At 34.6% G+C, this 10,233-nt stretch overlaps 9 non-coding genes across 9 annotated transcripts; 5 read left to right on the plus strand and 4 right to left on the minus strand.

Annotated features, from left to right (window-relative positions):
• The first annotated feature begins 315 nt into the window (after positions 1 to 315).
• TRNAR-UCG (transfer RNA arginine (anticodon UCG)) lies at positions 316 to 388 on the plus strand. Its single transcript has one exon. It is a non-coding gene; the product is annotated as a tRNA-Arg (tRNA).
• Positions 389 to 872: 484 nt separating this feature from the next.
• TRNAR-UCG (transfer RNA arginine (anticodon UCG)) lies at positions 873 to 945 on the minus strand. Its single transcript has one exon. It is a non-coding gene; the product is annotated as a tRNA-Arg (tRNA).
• A 1,591-nt stretch (positions 946 to 2,536) lies between these two features.
• Positions 2,537 to 2,609, plus strand: TRNAR-UCG (transfer RNA arginine (anticodon UCG)). Its single transcript has one exon. It is a non-coding gene; the product is annotated as a tRNA-Arg (tRNA).
• A 482-nt stretch (positions 2,610 to 3,091) lies between these two features.
• On the minus strand, positions 3,092 to 3,164 carry TRNAR-UCG (transfer RNA arginine (anticodon UCG)). Its single transcript has one exon. It is a non-coding gene; the product is annotated as a tRNA-Arg (tRNA).
• A 2,775-nt stretch (positions 3,165 to 5,939) lies between these two features.
• TRNAR-UCG (transfer RNA arginine (anticodon UCG)) lies at positions 5,940 to 6,012 on the plus strand. Its single transcript has one exon. It is a non-coding gene; the product is annotated as a tRNA-Arg (tRNA).
• A 483-nt stretch (positions 6,013 to 6,495) lies between these two features.
• On the minus strand, positions 6,496 to 6,568 carry TRNAR-UCG (transfer RNA arginine (anticodon UCG)). Its single transcript has one exon. It is a non-coding gene; the product is annotated as a tRNA-Arg (tRNA).
• Positions 6,569 to 8,322: 1,754 nt separating this feature from the next.
• On the plus strand, positions 8,323 to 8,395 carry TRNAR-UCG (transfer RNA arginine (anticodon UCG)). The gene has a single exon. It is a non-coding gene; the product is annotated as a tRNA-Arg (tRNA).
• A 486-nt stretch (positions 8,396 to 8,881) lies between these two features.
• Positions 8,882 to 8,954, minus strand: TRNAR-UCG (transfer RNA arginine (anticodon UCG)). The gene has a single exon. It is a non-coding gene; the product is annotated as a tRNA-Arg (tRNA).
• A 982-nt stretch (positions 8,955 to 9,936) lies between these two features.
• Positions 9,937 to 10,009, plus strand: TRNAR-UCG (transfer RNA arginine (anticodon UCG)). Its single transcript has one exon. It is a non-coding gene; the product is annotated as a tRNA-Arg (tRNA).
• Positions 10,010 to 10,233: the final 224 nt, after the last annotated feature.

Consider the following 10,233-nt stretch of genomic DNA (forward strand, 5'->3'; position numbering starts at 1 on the left):
ATTCCGGTTTATGATGTAAAATAAATGGAAAATACAATATGAGAAATGAGAATTGAAATTCAAAAGAGTGCTTAAAAGGGAAATAACCATGAAAACCGACAAGAATCATCCAAATAATTTATTCCCAAATCACTTAAGTCTTAATTATTTCATTATTCAATAATGAGCTATTAAATTATAAGTTATTTAATTAGTGTCTTTTGTCAGTTAAAAAGTACTGGTATTCAAGATTGTTCTGGATGGAAAGCAATTACGTACTTTGAAAATATTTTTTTTATAATAAAGAGCGGGAATAATTATTTACTTATAAGAAGTGGCCGCGTGGCCTAATGGATAAGGCGTCCGACTTCGAATCGGAAGATTGAGGGTTCGAGTCCCTTCGTGGTCGCTACTATTTTAATGGATTATGCAATTTGATTGTTTTCTTTTTCTTATCATAATCAGGCGCGGATCTGTGCTGGGGTGAAAAGCGCGGGCGCACCTCATAAAAGAGCACCCTTTGAAAAAGGAAGAACCCCAAATGCCTTCATTTGGGAATGATGACTTTTTTCTAGTCTATCATCGTAATAATCATAATTATTCTTATTACTAATATCATTCTGTAGATTAAAAGTTGAATCTAATAGATTGTGGCTAGGGACCAATTCAAAATTGGATCTACAGTTTCAATCGAATAAGATCGAATTCTAATTCTATTAGATTGATAACTTCAATCCAATTTTGGATTGTTCCCTGATCGCAATCTATATCAATCTAAGGAATCTATAGAGATAACATCATCATCATCACATCATCACCAGACTGATCATCACCCATTGTTAGTTACCGTATATTCTAGAAAAGTGACTTACTTTGAAAAAAAAAAAATTAAGCGACCACGAAGGGACTCGAACCCTCAATCTTCCGATTCGAAGTCGGACGCCTTATCCATTAGGCCACGCGGCCACTTCTTACAATTTCTTCTGTATTTATGTTCTTTATTTTAATTAATTTTATCAAGTTTGTAATTTTCTTCTGTCCAAAAGAGTATCTAGAATACTTCCCTGATCTTAAAGCATGCTAAAATACATGGGCTGCAAAACTATCGATACTTTTAATGGATGTTTCATTTCTCTTTCTAGTGACGAAATATTCCAATAATATTTCACCAATTTATAAATGAGACTTTAATCAGTTTGCTTATCCTATTATCATGATTATGTTGCTTTGTCAGCCATAATGCAGTGGTCAAATTAAGCCACTGAGGTTGTTCGTGTTTACTCACTCATATATCCTGTCGGTAGGCGGTACAAAGCTGAAGTTTAGAAAATTTATTCCAATTTCAGATTTAAGAAGTTTTTTCTGACGACAAGCACAAATAATATAGCTTTATCTTGTAATGCACAACAACGAATTGAATACGATCCCTATATAAATATCATTAAAGTAACTTGTGCGAGACTGAGGAAGAACATAATTATGAGAAAAGAGGAACTAATAAGAAGCCAGGCTTGTGTAAGATTAGTCCCTCGTTAAATACATCTTGTAATTTTTCATATAATTATTATCATCATCATCATTACGATAATAATTTTTACTGTTATCCTCATCATCATCAACTTTGCTGAACTTGTGTTAGCCCACGCAGGATTTACACCTAGATTAGAGAAAAAAGCATGAAGGTTTACAGTGGCATGCATGACAGTACAAATTGATTCCCATTGATTAATTATCGATGAACTTATTCCCAAAAATTAAACACCCATATACATTTTCAATAATTTAGTAGCCGGTGTCTTTTTGCCTGGAGTTCGTTATGATTATGTTTAGGCCTATTTTTATTGAGAAAGGTTCCATGACATATACTCCGGCGACAAATGCTCCGCTGGAAATTCCTCACTAATGGAATGACCAACTTCAACCTTGGATTTACCCATTGCAATAGTAAACCTATAACCCTATATCAAGTTAGACAAAATAAAGTCTGGACCAATTGTCGCCGGAGAAAATGTCGTTTCGTCGAATATAATATTATGGAACCATTACTTTCAGTAATTATTAGAAACAGACAGATGGATCGAGAAAGAAAAAGGGTCCAGGACGAAACAGAATAACATGTCCATGTTCATTTTGCATGACATTATCTTTTAAAAATACCCCTCCCCGCAACCAAGGGCGTGGGGTGTGCATGCCCCCATTTATTTTACCACCCTTTTGAATGTCACTTCATTTTTTCTAGTATTTTTTTAATTCCGGTTTATGATGAAAAATAAATGGAAAATACAATATGAGAAATGAGAATTGAAATTCAAAAGAGTGCATAAAAGGGAAATGACCATGAAAACCGACAAGAAGCAAATAATTTATTCCCAAATCACTTCATAAAGTCTTAATTATTTCATTATTCAATAATGAGCTATTAAATTATTAGTCATTTAATTAGTGTCTTTTGTCAGTTAAAAAGTATTGGTATTCAAGTTTGTTCTGGATGGAAAGCAATTACGTACTTTAAAAATATAATAAAGAGCGGGAATAATGGTTTACTTATATAAGAAGTGGCCGCGTGGCCTAATGGATAAGGCGTCCGACTTCGAATCGGAAGATTGAGGGTTCGAGTCCCTTCGTGGTCGCTACTATTTTTAATAGATTATGCAATTCACCTATGCCAGTTACAATTATTCTAATTATTTTCTTTTTTATAATCAGACGGAGATCCATGCAGGGGTGGAAAACGCGGGCGCACCTCATAAAAAAATTGCACCTTTTGAAAAAGGAAGAACCCCAAATGCATTCATTTGGGAATGAGAACTTTTTTTTCTAGTCTATCTTGTAATTATTCTTATTATTAATATCATTCTGTATAGATTGAAAATTGAATCTAATAGAATGTGCCGAGGAACCAATTCAAAATTGGATCGACAGTTTCAATTGAATAAGATTGAATTCTAAATCTATTAGATTGAAAACTTTAATCCAACTTTGGACTGGTCCCTCATCGCAATCTATATCAATGTAAGGAATTTAGAGATAACATCATCACCATAACATCATCATCCATTGTTAGTTACCGTATATATTCTAGAAAAGTGACTTACTTTGAAAAAAAATCAAGCGACCACGAAGGGACTCGAACCCTCAATCTTCCGATTCGAAGTCGGACGCCTTATCCATTAGGCCACGCGGCCACTTCTTACAGTTTCTGCTGTATTCATGTTCTTTATTTAAATTTATTTTATCAAGTTTGTAATTTTCTGCTGTCCAAAAGAGTATACTTCCCTTATCTTAAAGCATGCTAAAAGACATGGGCTGCAAAACTATCGATACTTTTAATGGGTGTTTCATTTCTCTTTCTAGTGACGAAATATTCCAATAAAATTTCACCAATTTATAAATAAGACTTTTAATCAGTTTGCTTATCCTATTATGTTGCTTTGTCAGCCATCAAATTAAGCCACTGAGGTTGTTTGTGTTAACTCACTCATATATCCTGTCGATAGGCGGTACAGAGCTGAAGTTTAGAAAATTTATTCCAATTTCAGATTTAAGAAGTTTTTTTCTGACGACAAGCACAAAATGATATAGCTTTATCTTGTAATGCACAACAACGAATTGAATACAATCCCTATATAAATAATCATTAAAGTAACTTGTGCGAGATTGAGGAAGAACATAATTTATGAGAAAAGAGGAACTAATAAGAATCCAGGCTTGTGTAAGATTAGTCCCTCGTTAAATACATCTTGTAATTTTTCATATAATTATTATCATCATCATCATTACGATAATAATTTTTACTGTTATCGTCATCATCATCAACTTTGCTGAACTTGTGTATTCGATAGCCCACGCAGGAATTACACCTAGATTAGAAAAAAAGCATGAAGGTTTACTGTGGCATGCATGACATGTTATGCAAATTGATTACCATTGATTAATTATCGATGAACTTATTCCCAAAAATTAAACACCCATATACATTTTCAATAGTTTAGTAGCCGGGGTCTTTTTGCCTGGAGTTCGTTATGGTTATTTTTAGGCCTATTGAGAAAGGTTCCATGACATATACTCCGGCGACAAATGCTCCGCTGGAAATTCCACACGAATGGAATGACCAACTTCAACCTTGGATTTACCAATTGCAATAGTAAACCTAACCAGTGGCGTACCGTGGGTCACGGCACGGCATGGGGGGGGCACCAGCAAAATGTTTGAGTCACTTATATAGTGATCGCGCGAAGCGCGCTAAGTTGTCAGGTATACTGACCTAATAGAGACATTTTAAGGAAGCACTTGTAGCCATTGTAATCATGAATAACATACGCATCTCAGCAATCAAATAATGCGAGCGCGAAGCGCGAGCTGAAAATATTTGATATTCAGACCTAAAAAAGGACTTTATAATCGAATTTTTGTAATCATGATACGTACCTGTCTTGCTAAACAATGCGAGCGCGAAGCGCGAGCCGAAATTTTTGTATATATTGATCCCAAACAGGGAGATCTTAAGGACTATATTTTAGGAATCTCTTAATAGTATACATATCTCACCATAGTCATGTAATGCGAGTGCCAAGCGCTTACTGATTTTGTTAGAATTACATCTGAACACATGAAGCACTTTTTGTAGTCAATGTTATCGTGATTATCATACGCATCTCACTAATCAAATATTGCGAGCGCGAAGCGCGAGCTGAAAATTTAGATAATTCAAACCTGAAGCGGGGCAGTCTAAGGCTTGTTTGTAGGAATTCACTAAGACCATACGTATTTCACTAACCAAATGATGCGAGCGCGAAGCGCGAGCTGAAAATTTTGGATATTCAGATCAGAAAAGGGGACATTTCAAGGACTGATTTTAGGAATTCATGGAGAGCAGACATATCTCACCAATCCACTGAAGCGATCGTAATCACGGACAGGAAATGTTTTATATTAAGACCTTAACATGGGGCAATCACTTTAAGTAGTCATGAAAAAGAAGCATATGTCACTACATAAAACAATAATATATTTGGTGTATATATATTGACTTGAAAACGGGAGGTTTTCGAACAACAGGTTTATATCTCTTTAAACAGACAATGCGAGCACCAGGAACAATGAAGACATGGACCGTGAGCAAATTATGTTTCATAAAGTTATGATAAAAATGTTTCCTATGTAATATAACATAACATGATTATAATATAATATACAATTATTATGAATAATAATTTCTTCTTTGCCACTACGTTCCTCTTCCTTTCTCCCTCTTTTTCTCCTTTTCCCCGTTTTTTTTTTTTTTTTGGTCAGCCGATTGGGGGGGCACGTGCCCCCCCATGCCCCCCCCCGTAGTTACGCCACTGAACCTAACCCTATATCAAGTTAGACAAAATAAAGTCTGGACCAATTGTCGCCGGAGAAAATGTTGTTTCGCCGAATATAATATTATGGAACCATTACTTTCAGTAATTGTTAGAAACAGACAGATGGATCGAGAAAGAAAAGGGGTCCAGGACGAAACAGAATAACATGTCCAAGTTCATTTTGAATGACATTATCTTTTAAAAATACCCCTCCCCGCAACCAAGGGCGTGGGGTGTGCATGCCCCCATTTATTTTACCACCCATTTGAATGTCACTTCATTTTTTTTTTACTATTTTTTAAATTCCGGTTTATGATGTAAAATAAATGGACAATACAAAATGAGAAATGAGAATTGAAATTCAAAAGAGTGCATAAAAGGGAAATAACCGGCATGAAAACCGACAAGAATCATCCAAATAATTTATTCCCAAATCACTTCATAAAGTCTTAATTATTGCATTATTCAATAATGAGCTATTAAAATATTAGTCATTTAATTAGTGTCTTTTGTCAGTTAAGAAGTACTGGTATTCAAAATTGTTCTGGATGGAAAGCAGTTACGTACTTTAAGAATATAATAAAGAGCGGGAATAATAGTTTACTTATAAGAAGTGGCCGCGTGGCCTAATGGATAAGGCGTCCGACTTCGAATCGGAAGATTGAGGGTTCGAGTCCCTTCGTGGTCGCTACTATTTTTGATAGATTATGCAATTCACCTATGCAAGTTACAATTATTCTAATTGTTTTCTTTTTCTTATTATAATCAGGCGGAGATCCATGCAGGGGTGAAAAACGCGGGCGCATCTCATAAAATAGCACCCTTTGAAAAAGGAAGAACCCCAAATGCATTCATTTGGAATGAGGATTTTTTTTTTCTAGTCTATCATGTAATTATTCTTATTATTAATATCATTCTGTAGATTGAAAATTTAATCTAATAGATTGTGGCCAGGGACCAATTCAAAATTGGATCGACCTGCAGTTTCAATCGAATAAGATTGAATTCTAAATCTAATAGATTGAAAACTTCAATCCAACTTTGGATTGGTCCCTGATCGCAATCTATATCAATCTATAAGGGATTTATAGAGATAACATCATCACCATCACATCATCATCCATTGTTATCATATATTCTAGAAAAGTGACTTACTTTGAAAAAAAAAAAGCGACCACGAAGGGACTCGAACCCTCAATCTTCCGATTCGAAGTCGGACGCCTTATCCATTAGGCCTCGCGGCCACTTCTTGCAGTTGCTTCTTTATATTTGCTCTTTATTTTCATTTATTTGTTCAAGTTTTTTATTTTCTCCTGTCCAAAAGAGTATCTAGAACACTTCCCTGATCTGAAAGCATGCTTAAAAGACACGGGCTGCAAAACTATCGATATTTTAAATGGATGTTTCATTTCTCTTTCTCGTGACGAAATATTCCAATAAAATTCCACTTTATAAATAAGACTTTTAATCAGTTTGCTTATCCTATTATGTTGCTTGGTCAGCCATAATGCAGTGGTCAAATTAAGCCACTGAGGTTATTTGTGTTAACTCACTCATATAATTATCCTGTCGATATGCGGTACAAGGCTGAAGTTTAGAAAATTTATTCCAATTTCAGATTTAAGAAGTTTTTTCTGACGACAAGCACGAATGATTTAGCTTTATCTTGTAATGCACAACAACGAATTGAATACAATCCCTATATAAATATCATTAAAGTAACTTGTGCGAAACTGAGGAAGAACATATGAGAAAAGAGGAACTAATAAGAAGCCAGGCTTGTGTAAGATTAGTCCCTCGTTAAATACATCTTGTAATTTTTCATATAATTATTATCATCATCATCATTACGATAATAATTTTTACTGTTATCGTCATCATCATCAACTTTGCTGAACTTGTGTATTCTATAGCCCACGCAGGATTTACACCTAGATTAGAAAAAAAGCATGAAGGTTTACTGTGGCATGCATGACATGTTATGTAAATTGATTACCATTGATTAATTATCGATGAACTTATTCCCAAAAATTAAACACCCAAATACATTTTCAATAGTTTAGTAGCCGGGGTCTTTTTGCCTGAAGTTCGTTATGATTATTTTTAGGCCTATTGAGAAAGGTTCCATGACATTATACTCCGGCGACAATTGCTCCGCTGGAAATTCCACACTAATGGTATGACCAACTTCAACCCTGGATTGCGATAGTAATCCTAATCCTATATCTTAGACAAAATAAAGTCTTGACCAATAATTGTCGCCGGAGAAAATGTCGTTTCGCCGAATATATGGAACCATTACTTTCAATAATTTTTAGAAACAGACAGCAGTGGATGGAGAAAGACAAAAGTCCAGGGACCCGTTTCATCATAAAGGACTTGCAACTGTTGTAACTTTGCCATGCATTATTGCAATGGCCACCTTGATTCTGATTGGCTGCTGAGCCCTGTTACCATGGTAGTTGCCATTATGTCAAAGTTACAACAGTTGCAAGTTCTTTATGAAACGGGCCCCTGGACGAAATAGAATAACATGTCCATCAGTGTTCATATTTTTATACATGACATTATCTTTTAAAAATACCTCTCCCCACAACCAAGGGCATGGGGTGTGCATGCCCCCATTTATTTTACCACCCTTTTGAATGTCACTTCATTTTTTCTAGTATTCTTTGTTCCGGTTTATATGATGTAAAATGAATTGAAAATATAATATAAGAAATGAGAATTGAAATTTAAAAAAAAAAAAAAGTGCATAAAAGGGAAATAACCATGAAAACCGACAAGAATCATCAAAATAATTTATTCCCAAATCACTTCATAAAGTCTTAATTATTTCATTATTCAATATAATGAGCTACTAAATTATTAGTCAATTAATTAGTGTCTTTTGTCAGTTAAAAGGTACTGGTATTCAAGACTCTTCTGGATGGAAAGCAATTACGTACTTTAAAAAATAATGATAAAGAGCGGGAATAAAGGTTATTCCCTAAGAAGTGGCCGCGTGGCCTAATGGATAAGGCGTCCGACTTCGAATCGGAAGATTGAGGGTTCGAGTCCCTTCGTGGTCGCTACAATTTTTAACAGATTATGCAATTCACCTGTAAGGTACAATTATTTTTGTTGTTTTCTTTTTCTTATTATAATCAGGCGCGGATCCATGCAGGGGTGGAATGCATGGGAGCAACTCATAAAATATATAGGACCCTCTGAAAAAGGAAGAACCCCAAATGCTTTCATTTGGAATGATGACATTTTTTTCTAGTCTATCATCGTAATTATCATAATTATTCTTATTACTAATATCATTCTGTAGATTGAAAGTTGAATCTAATAGATTGTGGTCAGGGACCAATTCAAAATTGGATTGACCTGCAGTTTCAATCGAATAAGATTGAATTTTAAATCTATTAGATTGAAAACTTCAATCCAACTTTGGACTGGTCCTTGATCGCAATCTATATCAATCTAAGGAATTTAGAGATATCATTAACACCATCACATCATCATCCTTTGTTACATATTCTAGAAAAGTGACTTACTTTGAAAAAAAAGAGCGACCACGAAGGGACTCGAACCCTCAATCTTCCGATTCGAAGTCGGACGCCTTATCTATTAGGCCACGCGGCCACTTCTTACAGTTTATGTTGTATTCATGTTCTTTATTTTCATTTATTTGATCGAGTTTGTAATTTTCTTCAGTCCAAAAGAGATACTTCCGCATGCTAAAAGACATGGGCTGCAATTCTCTTTCTAGTGACGAAATATTCCAATAAAATTTCACCAATTTATAAATAAGTCTTTCAATTAGTTAACTTAACCTATTATCATGATAATAATGTAGCTTTGCCAGTCATAATTTCAGTGGTATAAGCCACTGAGCATGCTGAGGAGGTTGTTTGTATATCCTGCCGATATAAGCGTATACGAAGCGGACGTTCAGAAAATTTATCCATTCAGATTTAAGAATTTTTTTTCTCATGAAAATTATGGTCAAGCGCAAAAATATATAACTTCATCTTGTAATAACCTTATTAACATAACAATAACTAATAATGCATACAATTTGTATCAAAAATATTAAAAAGGAACTTGAAGACTTAGGAACGTGAGTAAATAAGGAACTAATAAGAAGCTTGTGTAAGATTAGTCCCTCGTTGAATACATCTTGTAATTTTTCATAATTATCATCATCATCATCATTATGATGATAATTTTTACTGTTATCATCGTTATCAACATATTATTTTCGTCATCATCATGAACTTTGCTGAATGTGTGCATTCTACAGCCCACGCAGCTAGGATTAGATTAGAAACAAAATCAACCATAAAGGATTACTGTGGCATGCATGACATAACAATAAATAAGATATGCAAATTGATTCCAACTATGTGTCGATAAACTCATTCCCAGAAATGAAACATCCGTAGACATTTTACTAGTTTACAGCTGGAGGCCTGCGTTATAAACTTTTTTTTGTCAGGAAAACCCTGACTTATAGTTATAAACAGTATACTATAGAGTCTTCTTATCAGAAAAAACGCGTACTTGAACAAAAGAAATAACAAAAAATCAAGAGCGTGACTAAAGCGCAAACAGTATAACAAGTGGCCGCGTGGCCTAATGGATAAGGCGTCCGACTTCGAATCGGAAGATTGAGGGTTCGAGTCCCTTCGTGGTCGCTACTATTATTTTATGCAAGACTTCATTAGAGTTTGTTTCATTTTTAGTTATTATTAGCAGTATAATAATGTTATTTGGACTAATAACAATACCAGACTTACTTTTATTATTATCATTGTCAATATTATGATCATTATTACTGTCTATTCCCCGCCGCCCCTCCCTCTGTCAGTTCACGTTGCTAAATGTAGGCCTAATTTTGGAAATGCTGTCGAAAAAATCA

Source organism: Lytechinus pictus, chromosome 3 (assembly GCF_037042905.1).
Source record: "Lytechinus pictus isolate F3 Inbred chromosome 3, Lp3.0, whole genome shotgun sequence".
In the NCBI taxonomy this organism is placed as follows: Eukaryota; Metazoa; Echinodermata; class Echinoidea; order Temnopleuroida; family Toxopneustidae; genus Lytechinus; species Lytechinus pictus.